This window comes from Perissodus microlepis, chromosome 3, assembly GCF_051167445.1.
Source record: "Perissodus microlepis isolate ML-2025 ecotype Zambia chromosome 3, ASM5116744v1, whole genome shotgun sequence".
NCBI classification, from domain to species: domain Eukaryota; kingdom Metazoa; phylum Chordata; class Actinopteri; order Cichliformes; family Cichlidae; genus Perissodus; species Perissodus microlepis.
In genome coordinates this window covers 8452329-8468630 of record NC_140463.1, presented here as the reverse complement: position 1 = coordinate 8468630, position 16302 = coordinate 8452329, and the positions used below count along the sequence as shown (strand labels likewise).

The 16302-nt window shown below is 43.1% G+C and overlaps 2 protein-coding genes across 4 annotated transcripts in view; one reads left to right on the top strand and one right to left on the bottom strand.

Annotated features, from left to right (window-relative positions):
- Positions 1 to 13709, top strand: part of LOC146389755 (uncharacterized) — a 49535-nt gene extending 35826 nt beyond the window's left edge. For all 3 annotated transcript variants that reach the window (XM_084912579.1, XM_084912586.1, XM_084912575.1), the window contains 2 exons: positions 12984 to 13104; positions 13186 to 13709. The gene's annotated coding sequence lies outside the window, so the exon portion shown is untranslated. The remainder of the gene's footprint in view (positions 1 to 12983; positions 13105 to 13185) is intronic.
- LOC146389750 (neural cell adhesion molecule 2-like) overlaps positions 1 to 16302 on the bottom strand; it is a 631716-nt gene that overhangs the window by 562485 nt on the left and 52929 nt on the right. The gene's annotated exons all lie outside the window — the stretch shown is intronic.

Genomic DNA, 16302 nt, shown 5'->3' with positions numbered 1-16302 from the left:
GTGAGAAAGGGGGGAAGAAAAAACCAAACAAACAAAACACCTGGATCACCTGTATGGAGATAAAAAACCAGAAGAGAAAACAAACAACAAAGAGCAACATAATAAAAACAACACCATCACAATAAACTAGCTAAGAGTAGATACTTTTTTTAATTTCACCTGTTGAGAATGAAAAAAGGAAACAAGCAGAAGAAAACGAGAGAGGGGCCAGAGCAGGCGACATTGAAGGAAATTTAAAACTGCTGGCTAAGGGTAAACGTAAATTCAGTAAAATCATAATTCACGTCGGCAGTAATGACACCCGGTTACGCCAATCGGAGGTCACTAAAATCAATATTGAATCGATGTGCAACTTTGCTAAAACAATGTCGGACTCTGTAGTTTTCTCTGGTCCCCTCCCCAATCAGACCAGGAGTGACATGTTTAGCCGCATGTTCTCCTTAAATTGCTGGCTGTCTGAGTGGTGTCCCAGAAACGATGTGGGCTTCATAGATAATTGGCAAACCTTCTGGAGGAAACCTGGTCTTGTTAGGAGAGACGGCATCCATCCCACTTTGGATGGAGCAGCTCTCATTTCTAGAAATATGGACAAATTTATTAAACCCCCCAAAATATGACTATCCAGAGTTGGGACCAGGAAGCAGAGTTGCAGTCTTACACGCCTCTCTGCAGCTTCTCTCCTCCTGATACCCCCCCAAAAACCCATCTCCATAGAGACTGTGTCAGCTTCCAAAAAGACAAAAAACAAACTAAAAACCAGCAACAAACAACTTAAACATAAACAATCAAAAAGAAAGAACAGTACAGTATCCACATCTGAACCAAAGAGTAAAACAGTGAAATGTGGATTATTAAATATTAGGTCTCTCTCCTCCAAGTCTCTGTTAGTACATGACTTAATAATTGATCAACAAATTGATTTACTCTGCCTTACAGAAACCTGGTTGCAGCAGGATGATTATGTTAGTTTAAATGAATCAACACCCCCGAGTCATTCTAACTACCAGAAACCTCGAAGCACAGGCCGAGGGGGCGGTGTGGCAGCAATTTTTCACACCAGCCTATCAATTAATGAAAGACCAAGACAGACTTTTAATTCATTTGAAAGCCTGATGCTTAACATTGTCCACCCCAGCTGTGAAACTCAGAAACCAGTCTTACTTGTTATCATCTATCGTCCACCTGGGCCTTACACAGAGTTTCTGTCTGATTTCTCAGACTTTATATCTAATTTAGTTCTGAGCTCAAATAAAATAATTATTGTGGGTGATTTTAACATCCATGTAGATGCTAAAAATGACAGCCTCAACATGGCATTTAGTCTGTTATTAGACTCAATTGGCTTCTCTCAAAATGTAAAAGAACCCACCCACCACTTTAATCACACTCTAGATCTTGTTTTAACATATGGCATAGAAACTGAACATTTAACAGTGTTTCCTGAAAACCCTCTCCTGTCTGATCATTTCCTGATAACATTTACATTTACAATAATTGATTACACAGCGGTGGAGAGTAGATTTTATCAAAGTAGATGTCTTTCTGAAAGCGCTGTAACTAAGTTTAAGAATATAATCCACCCACTGTTATCATCTTCAATGCCCTGTACCAACACAGAGCAGAGCAGCTATCTGAACGCTACCCCAACAGAGGTTGATTATCTTGTTAATAATTTCACCTCCTCACTACGTACGACTCTGGATACTGTAGCTCCAGTGAAAACTAAGGTCTCTAATCAGAAGTACCTGACTCCGTGGTATAATTCTCAAACACGTACCCTAAAGCAGATGACTCGTAATCTGGAGAGGAAATGGCGTGTCACAAATTTAGAGGATCATCATTTAGCCTGGAGAAATAGTTTGCTGCTTTATAAGAAAGCCCTCCGCAAAGCCAGAACATCTTACTATTCATCACTGATTGAAGAAAATAAGAACAACCCCAGGTTTCTCTTCAGCACTGTAGCCAGGCTGACAAACAGTCAGAGCTCTGTTGAGCCAACCATCCCTTTAACGTTAACTAGTAATGACTTCATGAACTTCTTCACAAATAAAATTTTTATCATTAGAGAAAAAATTACCAGTAATCATCCCACAGATGTAATATTATCTACAGCTACTCTTAGTACCATTGATGTTAAGTTAGACTCTTTTTCTCCAATTGATCTTTCTGAGTTAACTTCAATAATTACTTCCTCCAAACCATCAACGTGTCTTTTAGACCCCATTCCTACAAAACTGCTCAAAGAAGTCCTGCCATTGATTAATTCTTCGATCTTAAATATGATCAACCTATCTCTAATGGTCGGCTATGTACCACAGGCCTTCAAGCTGGCTGTGGTTAAACCTTTACTCAAAAAGCCATCTCTAGACCCAGCAGTCTTAGCTAATTATAGGCCAATCTCCAACCTTCCTTTCATATCAAAAATCCTTGAAAGAGTAGTTGTCAAACAGCTAACAGATCATCTGCAGAGGAATGGTTTATTTGAAGAGTTTCAGTCAGGTTTCAGAGCTCATCACAGCACAGAAACAGCTTTAGTGAAGGTTACAAATGATCTTCTTATGGCCTCTGACAGTGGACTCATCTCTGTGCTTGTCCTGCTAGACCTCAGTGCAGCGTTCGATACTGTCGACCATAATATCCTATTAGAGCGATTAGAACATGCTGTAGGTATTACAGGTACTGCACTGCAGTGGTTTGTATCATATCTATCTAATAGACTCCAATTTGTGCATGTAAATGGAGAGTCCTCTTCACACACTGAGGTTAATTATGGAGTTCCACAGGGTTCAGTGCTAGGACCAATTCTGTTTACATTATACATGCTTCCCTTAGGCAGCATCATTAGAAGACATAGCATACATTTTCACTGCTATGCAGATGACACCCAGCTCTATCTGTCCATGAAGCCAGATAACACACACCAATTAGTTAAACTGCAGGAATGTCTTAAAGACATAAAGACCTGGATGGCCGCTAACTTTCTGCTTCTTAATTCAGATAAAACTGAGGTTATTGTACTCGGCCCTGAAAATCTTAGAAATATGGTATCTAACCAGATTCATACTCTGGATGGCATTACCTTGGCCTCCAGTAACGCTGTGAGGAACCTTGGAGTCATTTTTGACCAGGACATGTCCTTCAACGCACATATTAAACAAATATGTAAGACTGCTTTCTTCCATTTGCGCAACATCTCTAAAATTAGAAATATCCTGTCTCAGAGTGACGCTGAAAAACTAGTTCATGCATTTATTACTTCCAGGCTGGACTACTGTAATTCATTATTATTAGGATGTCCAAAAAACTCACTGAAAAGCCTTCAGCTAATCCAAAATGCTGCAGCAAGAGTACTGACAGGGACTAGAAGGAGAGAGCATATTTCTCCTGTTTTGGCTTCCCTTCATTGGCTTCCTGTTAAATCCAGAATTGAATTCAAAATCCTGCTCCTCACATACAAGGTCTTAAATAATCAGGCCCCATCTTATCTTAATGACCTTGTAGTACCATATCACCCTATTAGAGCACTTCGCTCTCGCTCTGCAGGCCTACTTGTTGTTCCTAGAGTATTTAAAAGTAGAATGGGAGGCAGAGCCTTCAGTTTTCAGGCCCCTCTTCTGTGGAACCAGCTTCCAGTTTGGATTCGGGAGACAGAAACTATCTCTACTTTCAAGATTAGGCTTAAAACTTTCCTTTTTGCTAAAGCATATAGTTAGGGCTGGACCAGGTGACCCTGAATCCTCCCTTAGTTATGCTGCAATAGACGTAGGCTGCCGGGGGATTCCCAAGATGCATTGAGTTTTTCCTTTCCAGTCACCTTTCTCACTCACTATGTATTAATAGACCTCTCGGCATTGAATCATATCTGTTATTAACCTCTGTCTCTCTTCCACAGCATGTCTTTTATCCTGTCTTCCTTCTCTCACCCCAACCGGTCGCAGCAGATGGCCGCCCCTCCCTGAGCCTGGTTCTGCCGGAGGTTTCTTCCTGTTAAAAGGGAGTTTTTCCTTCCCACTGTCGCCAAAGTGCTTGCTCATAGGGGGTCATATGATTGTTGGGTTTTTCTCTGTATCTATGAAGCGCCTTGAGGCGACTTTTGTTGTGATTTGGCGCTATATAAATAAAATTGAATTGAATTGAATTGAATTGAGAGGAATACAATAAACAACATCACGATGATATATGGGAATATAATGGTAAATACTAAATATTAAACATTATTGTGCAGCACGTAAGATCGACAGCGCACAGTGTGCTTTGAGGTAGGAGCCAAAAAGGGTGTCGTTTGTGTGTGTGCGCACCCGTGTGTACACCTGTGAGCATGAACACGCTTGTTTTTAAAAGGTTCCTTCATGTCATGATCTGCTAGAGGGTGTGGGGAGCCACAGCCCTGTCCACCAGGGCATGAAGCAGGTATGGAGGAGATCAAAACTCCAGACATCCGGAGGCCCCCAGAACACAAGAGACCAAGGAAGACCAACAGAGGGGCAGCCGCGCCACTGTCCCAGAAAGAGGAGAGTCCCAGATGAGGGGTCACTCAGCAGCCGCGGAGCAGAAGCCAGGGGCGGTTGCAGTGACGTGCCCGTGAGCTCTAGGCCCCGATAAGCAGCCACCAAGGAGTGAGCCGGTGTGTACCTGGATGCCCATCCCCGGACACAAAGAACCGCCAACGCACCGATGTCTGAGGACGTCTGCCACTAGTAGGGGGAGTGGTGGGGGAGATAGGCCTCCATACCTTGAAGTCTGTGTAGCGTGCCCACCCCCAAGATCCTATATGTATGTGTTATGAGAGTGTGAGTAATGTGAATGTGTAAGTTGTGCGATAAAATTGAGGAACAGGCAGCCAGAAGGAGACAGAGGGGGGGGGGGGATGCCTCCCCTGCACCCTGGTGACATATCTTTACCCCAAGGCCCTGCATGTGTGGGTGATTGTGGTGGAGCGGGAAGAGGGAGGCAGCTGGAGATGGGGAGGGAAGGGAGGGGCAAGTGACCCCCTCCCTGGGGCCAGCTCCCCCGCTGACCCCCCTAGGCACCCCCATTCTCTGCAACCCACCAGGGAAAGGGGGCCCAGGCCCATCCAGACTGGGGCCCAGTACAGCAGCACCGCCTGACCCCACAGAGCCCGGGACAGCCCACCCGACCCCATCACAGAGAAAACTGCACCCACCCCGTCCTCCACTCATCTTCCAGACTACACGAGACAATAGACGCCCAGGCTGAGATCTTCCTCCACCTCTCCTGTATCTCCCCCTCCTGCAGAGTGAGTTCCTGAAGAGAGGAGAGCTCCTGCAAGATGTAACAACCTCCCCCACCAGTCGAAGAGCCCCCCAGGTGGCTCGATGCACCGGCGGCACCCTGCGCCAGAGCTGGGCCCCCATACACCCACCCGCCCACAACCCCGGCAACACACCAACCAGGACCCAAGCCCCCGAGCCACAGCCAGGGCCCCAGCCCGGAGATGGAGCACCCCCACAACCCCACGCCCGTCCCGGACCCACCCCGGGGCAGCCAGGCTACCAGGTCAGTAACCCACGTCCGTCAGCACAGACCCTCCCCTAGCCCCGCTGCACGCAGCCACGAGGAAACCGTCACCTAAGAACCAACAGAGCCCCTAATAGGCCATGACCGCTACCCCGGGTTGAGCCCTCCAAGGAAGATGCTCCTGGGGAACCACCCGACGCCCTAAGCCTGTCCCTACCCCCACACCAATCACAACAGCATAGGTGGGACCAAACTATGATCCCCCACCCCCACTAGGTGATGGAGCTGATCAAAGGAGCCCAGAGCAATTGATGTGATGTGGTGGCAGAGGTTGTATCAAGACTAATGTAATCTAATAGATAATTTCTATATTGGTTAGAATTAAGGTTATTTTTATTTTTCCAGTTCATGAGGACTGTTTTCTTGGCTATGCATAGGGCAGTGAAAACCATATGGGCTATATTCTTATCTGTAGTGACATTATCTAAGCTGCCCAACAAACACACTAAAGGGGAAGTTGGAATGTTACATTTCAGACACTTTGATAAGTCCTCACATATCTCAGGCCAAAACTTCAGAACTGGTGGACAGAACCAAAGAGCGTGGATATAATTGTCCGGTGAATTGGTTTGGCAGTGTGAGCAGTTGTTGGTAGACGTATAACCCATCTTGAACATCCGATGACCTGTATAGTGCACTCTATGTAGTATTTTGTATTGAATTAATTGAAGACTGGGGTTTCTAATTAGATGAAAGGTTTTTAAGCAAATCTGAGACCAGAAGTTTTGGTCTAAGTTAACTGATAAATCCGCTTCCCATTTTGCAATAGGAAGTGATATTGATTCATCTGTTTTAGAAAGCATTCTGTAAATTTTGGAAAGTAATTTGGGGGGTTTTAAGAGTAAGAAATTGAACCACACTTGGTGGTGTTTGTAGTTCAACTTGACCCGGTTCGAATTTCTTTTTTACTATGGATTTAATTTGTTGATATTCTAAAAATCTTTTCTTGTTGATCCCATATTGTGTAACTAGTCTGTCAAATGGAATAAATTCTGTTCCTTCTGATATATGTTCTAAGTATTTGATTCCTTTACCACTCCAATCTGGAAAGTTTATCATATTATTGTTTTGTAATATGTCAGGGTTGTTCCAGATAGGTGTACGTTTGCATAGGATTAATGAAGACTCCGTCAATTTTAAAAACTCCCACCATGCTGTCAGAGAAGAGCTGATGCTGATGCTTTTGAAGCATTCATGTCGTTGGATGTTTGAGCTGATAAATCATTTTTATAGCGGCAACCCTTCCCATGAGTGATATAGGTAGACATTTCCACCTAGCCAGATCACCTTCTACTTTCTTTAAAAGTGGGATATGGTTTAGTTTAGTTAGATCTGCAAGTTTGGGAGAAAAATTAATACCTAAATATTTTATATTTCCCGATTGCAGTGGTGTAGAGAAAGAATTATGGAAGGAGCAATTAATCGGAAGGACTGTAGATTTTGACCAGTTAATTGAGTAATCTGATATTCTTGCAAAAGAGTTTATCAATTCAATCACCCCAGAGATACTGGTTTGTGAGTTTTGGAGAAAAAGTAACACATCATCCACATAAAGGCTGATTTTATGTTCCACGTTCTTGCATTTAATGCCCTTAATTACTGAATTCTGTCTAATTGCTGCTGCTAGTGGTTCAATAAAAATTGCAAACAGTGAAGGGGAGAGTGGGCATCCCTGCCTGGTGCCCCTCAGGAGGCAGAAGCTGGAGGATTTTTGGTCATTTGTTTTGACACAAGCTGTTGGGGAATTATATAATATTTTTAACCAGTTAATGAAAGAGGATCCAAAACCAAATTTGTGTAAAGTTGCAAATAGAAATTTCTAGTTAACTCTGTCAAATGCTTTTTCTGCATCTAAAGAAAATATTGTAGTTTCAAGGTTTTTACTGTATGAGTAGTCTATCAAATTAAGTAATCTACGTGTATTTGTTGATGAGTGCCTACCTTTTATGAAACCAGTTTGGTCAGGATGAATTAAGAGGGGGGTTGTTTTCTCTAGTCTCTTTGAGAGAGCTTTGCCGATTATTTTAAGGACTACATTTATAAGGGATATTGGACGATAGCTTGAGGGATATACAGGGTCTTTGCCTGGTTTTAGCAGGAGATTAATGTTTGCAGAATTCATATTTGATAGAAGTCTGCCCTTTTCTTTGATTTCCAACAACGTTCTGTAGAAAACTGGTGCTAGAATCGTCCAGAATTCTTTGTAGAATTCTGCAGGAAATCCGTCTGGACCTGGAGCCTTATTATTGGGCATGCTTATCAGTGCTTCCTGGAGTTCACCTGATGTCAGTGGCGAATCCAGTGCCATTGCTTGAGTGTCTAATAATTTTGGAAGAGCTATGTTGTCTAAAAACTGATCAATTTCCTTTTTAGATGGGTTTATTTGTGGTGAATACAATCTTTTATAGAAATCCCTGAAAATGCTGTTTATTTGTTTCGGGTCATATACTGTGTTCCCAGATGAATCTTGAACAGCACATATAGTTGTTTTTTATTTATTTATTCTTAGTTGGTTTGCTAGAAATTGACCAGATTTATTACCATGTTCATAATTTTGTAAGTGTAGTCTTTGTACTAAGAATTTAGTTTTTTTATCAATTATCTCATTTAATTCTAGTTTTGTTTTGCGTATTTTGTTCAATGTTTCCTGATTTTGGTGGGACGCGTAGGCTTCTTCTAGGGATTTGATGTTTTTTTCTAATTCCTGAATATTTTTGTTTTCTTCTTTCTTTTTATGTGATGAGAAAGAAATTATTTTACCTCTCATCACAGCTTCCCCTACTTCCCATAGAACAGAAGCTGATGTTCCGGGAGTGTCATTAAAGTCTAAATATGAAGTCCACTCTTTTTAAAAATATTTAATAAAGTCTTCATCTTTGAGCAGCGATGTATTAAATCTCCAGTTTTTACTTGGCGTAGTATTATTCGTGTTCATTAGTGTTAAAGATACAGGACCATGATCGCTGACAGCTATAGGGTGAATCTCAGTGTCTGAAATGTCCCTCAGCAGTGAGCTGCTGACCAAAAAATAATCCAGACGAGAGTAGGAGTGATGAACATGTGAGAAAAAAGTATATTCCTTACTGGTGGGGTGAAGGGAGCGCCATGCATCGCAAAGACCAAAGTCGCTCATATACTGTTTGATTATATTTGTGGATTGCCAATTGCGCTGAGTTCCTGTTGTGTTGAGCCTATCCATTTCTTCATTTAGTCCAAGGTTGAGGTCGCCTCCAAGAACAAGTGTGCCATCTAAGTGTTCAGAGAGTGCACTGAAAAAACCGTGAAAGAATGAGGGATCATCAACATTTGGACCATATACACTTACAATACATAGCTTTTTATCAAGTATAGATAGTTTAATGATTAAGAATCTGCCCTCTGGCTCTATAACTGTATTGAGTACTGTGAAATTAATATTTTTATGGATTAAAATTGCTACTCCCCTTTGTCTAGAATATGCGTGATCGTGCTGTGCGTATGTGTCGAAATAAAGGATGTTGTTTGTGGATGAGTGTGGAAGCAGGTGATCGAAGCAGTGAAAGAAATAAAGAAAGAAACCAAGGACAAGGGTGAGCAGCATAAAAACACGACGGGGGGAAAAGAAAGAAAAAAAAACGACAAAAAAAGGAAACATTCCAATTAAATCACTGATGGAGAGTGACAGTGTTAATTCTGCTATGAAATCACACTTAAGCTGCGATTTGATACCAGTAAGTTAAACAGATGTTAATGCAAGTTAGTGTGAGTGGATAGGGAAAGGGTGTAGCGGATTCTTATCTGGTGTGAAGTTAATACAGCCACGGAGTGATGTCGGGGTCGCGGTAAAGCTGTCCATCCACGTACAGCCGGTCCACAGCGATGACAGCGTGGGAGCCCTTCTGGATGAAGCCGTGTCGGATTGGGAAGAGGACCCTGCGTCGTTCCAAGATCTCTTTGGGGAACTGGTCGTTCACGCTGAAGTCCGTTCCTTTTAATTCCCTGCCACGGCTTTTCACATGTTCCTTTTGTTTGAAGTGGCCGAATTTGGCCACAATAGGACGTGGTCTCCCGGTCGCAGCCCGCATGGGGCCGAGGCGATGTACCCTATCGAAGACGATGTTCTTCACCGTGTCCTCCGGCAGCTTCAGGTGGGTTTTGATGAAGCTTTTTACTGTAGTCTCCGCGTCCTCTCCAGCGGCTTCTGGAATACCAGAAAATACTAGATTATCACGCATGCTACGAGCTTGTAGATCAATAACTGTTTCTTTTATTTTTTTATTTTCTCTATTTAGCTGAGTAACATTGTCTGTGAGACATTTCACCGACTCCATTATCGTGGCATTTTCAGCAGCGAGCGTTTCCAGCTGCTGGCTGAACTCCAGGAATTCTCGCAAGGATTTAAATTCCCGGTGAATACTGAAGCTTAAAGGAATTTGTTCAAATCTAAACTACCATTCGCTTTAATTTTCCGCCAAAATCTCCGGCGTCTGACGTCAGTTACAACATGAGTCGCTTACCTTGTCCGTCACTTCCGTCACTTACCTCTCACTTCCGTCCTTACCTCTCACTTCCGTCCTTACCTCTCACAGGGTGCCGCCAGTCCATCGAGCCACCTAGGGGGGCTCTTCAACTGGTGGGGTAGGTTGTTACACCTTGCACGAGCTCTCCTCTCTTCAGGAACTCCCTCTGCAGGAGGGGGAGATACAGGAGAGGTGGAGGAAGATCTCAACCTGGGCGTCTATTGTCTTGTGTAGTCTGGAAGATGAGTGGATGACGGGGTGGGTGCAGTTTTCTCTGTGGTGGGGTCAGGTGGGCTGTCCCGGGCTCTGTGGGGTCAGGCGGCGCTGCTGCACTGGACCCCAGTCCGGATGGGCCTGGGCCCCCTTTCCCTGGCGGGTTGCGGAGTATGGGGGTGCCTACTGGGGTCAGCGGGGGAGCTGGCCCCAGGGAGGGGTCACTTGCCCCTCCCTTCCTTCCCTCCCCATCTCCAGCTGCCTCCCTCTACCCGCTCCACCGCAATCACCCACACATGCAGGGTCTTGGGGTCAAGGTGTGTCACCAGGGTGCAGGGGAGGCATCCCCTCCCTCTGTCCCCTTCTGGCTTCTTGTGCCTCAATTTTATCTCACAACTTAGACATTCACATTACTCATAACACATACATATAGGATCTTGGGGGTGGGCACGCTACACGGACTCCAAAAGACCATCAGGGTGTACACCTCACCCCTGGCGTCGTTGCCTACCTCTCAATTTTAAATACACGTAGGCATTGAGGGCTAGCAGGAGGGGCTATGCGCTTACCCGCTGCTCTCTGGCAGGTAGCTCCATGCCCTCCTGGGTTTTAAATGCACCTTAGAACACACATGCATCAACACTACAATGAGCGGGTGGGGGGAGGTTTGGAGTCTTCTCACACCCCCGTTCTCTGCGACCTGCTGGAGCGGGGGGGCCAGGAGGAGGAGTTGGCGGTCCGATTGGGGTCTGGAGTGTGGGGCCTCCCTGCTGCTGCGGAGTCGGGGCGGTCTGCTTCTCCCCACCGCAGGGAAAAGGGTAACACCACCTGGGTCTGGGTGCAGTTTCCCCCTCCAGGGGCAAGGGTACCTAGACCCGGTTCTTAGAGTACGCTTGGGGAGTGTGATTGTGTCTACAGTGTCTCTCTATGTCTGTCTCCACGTTGGTTGAGTGTTGAGTAATTGCATATGAGAGCATGAGGGTGGGAATGGATGTTTGTATCTGTGTGTGCCTGTATGTCTGTGTCTATATGTCAGGTTGGGTATCAGACGCCACCTCTCTGGGGACATCTCAGGTCCTCCAAGGTTTGGAGGCCTATCTCCCCCCACCACTTCCCCTGCCAGTGGCAGACGCCCTCAGACATCGGTGCGTTGGTGGTTCTTTGTGTCCGGGGGTGGGCGCCCAGGTACACACCGGCTCACTCCTTGGTGGCTGCTTATCGGGGCCTGGAGCCTGGGGCTCGCTCGGGCCACTTCGGGGGTGGGGTGCCCTCAGCCTCTCGGCCTGGGGCTCGGTCACTCTGGCACAGCTGGCTGCCGGCGGAGCTCACGGGCACGTCACTGCAACCCCCCCTGGCTTCTGCTCCGTGGCTGCTGAGTGACCCCTCATCTGGGACTCTCCTCAGCTCTTTCTGGGATAGTGGCGCAGCTGCCCCTCTGTTGGTCTTCCTTGGTCTCTTGTGTTCTGGGGGCCTCTGGATGTCTGGAGTCTTGATCTCCTCCACACCTGCTTCATGCCCTGGAGGACGGGGCTGTGGCCCCCCACACCCTCTAGCAGATCATTACATGAAGGAACCTTTTAAAAACAAGCGCGTCCATGCTCACAGGTGTACACACGGGTGCTCACACACACAAACTACACCCTTTTTGGCTCCTACCTCAAAGCACACTGTGCGCTGTCGATCTTACATGCTGCACAATAATGTTTAATATTTAGTATTTACTGTTATATTCCCATATATCATCGTGATGTTGTTTATTGTATTGCTCTCATTTTCTTCTGCTTGTTTTCTTGTTGATCCAGGTGATTGATATATGTATTTTTTTTTGTCTACTTATTTAGTTGGTTTTTGTTTTTTGCCCTTTATCCCCATCCCTCTTCTCCGCTGTTTTCCCCCCCCTCTTCCTTTCTCCCTTTTTTTTTCCTCATTCAAGTCTGTCCCATATCTAGCAAGTGAAAATAAAAAAATAAATAAAATAAACAATAAAAGGTGAATCAAATAGACCATTATGGCAAGGTTGGGATGGTCAATTTGGTAAAGTAAATCCGTTGGGCATCTTTCTTCGCCTTTAGACAATAATTCTGATGGCAAAAGAACCAAACGGGACAGGCAAAAAAAAAAAAAAAAAAAGCAGAAAATTCCCTCCACAACATAAAACTCTGAATCCAGGATATCTGGATCAAATTATTTTTTGTATTGTTTTGAACATCCCAGTTATAATTACATCATTGATACATGTATATTTGGGAATGACTGATTTTGCAATACTAAAGATTTAAAAAAATATGAAAGCTAATCACTTTCTAAGCTGGGCCAAGTCCCACCTTTAGTAGAAATCTGTCCCTAATCAGACTGGCATGAGTAACGTCATGTACTCTCATTCATAAGCACTTTTTCTTCACCATCCAGTGTGATCTTAATTGTAAGACATTTAACCATACATTGATACACTGCTTTGTTTTATACACATCAAGCACTTGACCAGTTTAGAGTCACCAGTTAACCTAAAACACAGATTTATGTGGGTGAAACAGTCGAACCCCAAACAGCCAAAGGTAGATGCAAACTCCACAAAGGCCCCAGTCAGGGTTCAAACCAGGAACCTCCTGGCAATACTAATCATCACATCAAAGCTTAAACTGATATTTGTGTCCAACTGCAGAATTTTGCCTGGTTCAAAATGATCTTTGAGGATGTGACTAATAGGTAAAAACACATTATTCCTCTGGACAGGTCCACATCATGGTGGCTTCTCCACCAGTCAGGTTCCCCTGCTACATGGGCATCGACATCCCAACCAAGGAGGAGCTCATCGCCAACAAGCCGGAGTTTGAGGACATTGCTGGTTATATTGGTATATAAACATGAACTTCTGCCATTCATTTCTTTGACAGGTCAGAACAAAAACTTGTGTTAATGCTAATTCTGTTTACAGGTGCTGACAGTGTCAAATATCTGACTGTGGAGGGCATCGCTTGCCATAATGAAAAGGATAAAATAAACAACAAGTCCAAGAGGAAAGTGGGCCACTGCACTGCCTATCTGACTGGGAAATATCCAGTGGAGCTGGAGTGGTAATTGCTGCACCAACAGCAGCACTGTGGATGTTTATGTTAATACTGGCAGCGTTAACACTACGATGTTACACAACTTATACATAATTGCAATAATTACACCTTTTTTGCGCACACTAGAGTAAAATAGCAAATGACAAAGTTCACAGGTTAGAGTGAAATGTCAGTCATATATCTGTAATATTCTTTGTCAATATTCTTGTTTATTTATAACCACCTCTGTAATATTCTTGATATTTATAATCGAACAATTTGTATATATTAGTGCTATTTATTAAATTTTTCAACTGTAACATATTGTATATTTGAATAGTTTAGTCTGTTACTGTCTTGGAGCAGCTGTAATCTCCTCAGGGATTAATAAAGTATTCTGATTGGGAAATAACTGACTCGAGTTTCAAAGTGCAGCTGTAACGAGGACCTGTGCAGGTGAAATAAGTGTTTTGTAGGCAGCGTGTAATGATGTACACGGTACCGTTTACTACAGATATCACAGCCACATAAGTGTGCTAACACTCAGAAACCCAGTGGTATTTAATTAAATGACTGGGGCACTGGGAATGGTAAATGTTTGCTAGTTCATGAATTTGAACTGATTTGTGGTATCTTGATGTTGAATTAGAGCTCATGTAAAGTAGTTTTCAAAGCTCTAGACACACTGCTAATACTTCCATGGTGCTGCAGGTATTGCTGCTGTGACTACTGTAGTATACCTGATAACGCAACTGTACAGCGAAAACAAACCACGCAACAGCAAATGCAAAATGAAATATTGAATCACGAGATAAAACTGCAAACATAAATGCAAGATTTCAAGGAAGTTCTGTCCTTGGCTTTAAACCTTCATCTAATTAAAAACATTGTTTGGCTAATATTATGGTTAAAACTTTGCTGTCTCAGGCTGATTTGCACCTTGTGAAACCAGTTTTATGACCTGTGCAGTTTTCTCTTTGAGACATTTTCATGAGAACACTGTGGAGCTTTCCGTGGTTCACTGTTCTTGATCCTTCTTTCCTCTGTGGTCTCTCTAGTCCTGCAAAGTGGCAGAATGTGATCTGATTTGTTAAACACCATCTCTCTCTCTCTCTCTTTCTCTGTGCACACACACACACACAACAAAAGAGAGGGAGAGTTTCACAACCTTACCGTTTACCTCACCGTGTGCTGCGGAGGGAGGGATTCAAAAAAGCAAACTGAAGCTGCGAAGCCAGGGGTTAAGTTTTAACCCTTTTTTAACTAGACAAAATAAACTGAATTACTCTGGTTGGAAAAAAGCAGTTCAAATCGCAAGGAGGCCTTGATCAAACCTCCTTCAAATAGTTTGTACCAAGGGCGTAGATTTCGTTTTGGCATTGGTGGGGACGAATGATTCATTTTTTTTTTTCCTTTTTGTCTTTGCTTCTTGATAACAAAAGGAGAAATGTACTTGCCTAAATATGCTCTTCTACATGCTTTTAAACCATTTAAAATTACAATTGATAGTTTTATATGTGAGTTATATAATGCTAAATTACAAATAAACAAATGACTAAGTATTTTAGACTTTAGTTTACTTCACCCATATTCAATATAAATCAGGTATCATACAAAAATAAAAATGGCTTCAAATACAGCAGGGTTGCACTGGGACAAAATATGAGCCCGGGCATTTTGACTAGTGACCGGCCCACCATGGTATTATAGGAAAAGTCATAAATCCTTTAAAGCCTTTATAATAAGCTTAAAACTACACCGCCTTCCCTATTCTGGTATTCTAAACAGTAACACCTAATTTATAATTACATATACCTATAACTAATAGGGTTGCCAACTCCCAGCAAAAAAAGAAAAGAAAAAAAGTAGGGAACCACTCCCCCACCCTCTGCCTCAAGATGCTTAACTATCGATTTAAATTTAATGCACATATAAAACAAATGCACTGAAATCTATTATTTTTCTCCAGTAATTAAATAGATTCAACATCTTTCTTCAACAGAATTGCAGACTGAGACATGGTACCTTAACAAAGTAAACAATACTATAACTTACTAGGGTATATACTAACTAGACTTAATATTTACCGAATACAATAATGGATTTCTATACATTTTACATCAGATGAAAACGTTGGTTGAAAGATTCAGATAATTATTTGTTAAAAGCGAGACATTTTAAATGAGAATAAGAAAGAAAAGTATTTCTTTGTGCCCCCCTTTCATAACTTCTCTTCAACTCATTCATGTCACCTAAAAGGTAAACCTGCTTCTCAATCACCTGTTCAGCTCTGATGATTCAGTAAGGACATCTCCTGGTTTCATCTTCATGTTTCCCTCTCACCAGATAACCAGCTCTGAGCTTTGTGTTGTTTCTTCTGTCACCTGACAAATAGGACATACATGCCAATAAGAATAAAATGTGTAGCTGCTTCAGTGTTTCTGTCAATTTGTGCAGATCTTGACTCATCAGTAATGTTTGTAAGGTGAGTGCATTTTTAAAACAATTTGTGCAAACTGCACTACAAGGTGGAATATTTGCAAAATCATGACTCCCTCATGATATTTTGTCTCAAAAGTTAACCGTATGAATATGTCAGTGCCATTAGGATGAAATTATTGTGTCACCAGCATTTTGACGTTAGACATATAATTTTAACAGCCTCTGTAAACTAATATCCTGGCTCACTCGAGGCTTCCGTTTTCTCCGACAGCTTCAATCAAAATTAGAAATGCTACTCTGAGACTGAGATAACTAATAGTGCTGCCTGTTGTGCAGTTAGTTTCCAAAACACGTTATTCGTGGTTACATACATTTTTAGACTGATGTGGGCCAAAGCCTAGCATAGCCTGTAACGTTATTATGACGGACACATTTTATGTGTGAACTTGGCTTTAAGTGACTTACAGGTTTCTTTGAAAAATACTTTCTTATATCCAGGTTCTTCCTTTTTGCTGCCGTCCTCCTCTCCTCCTTGCAGCGCAGGCTTGCCACCGCTAAAACTA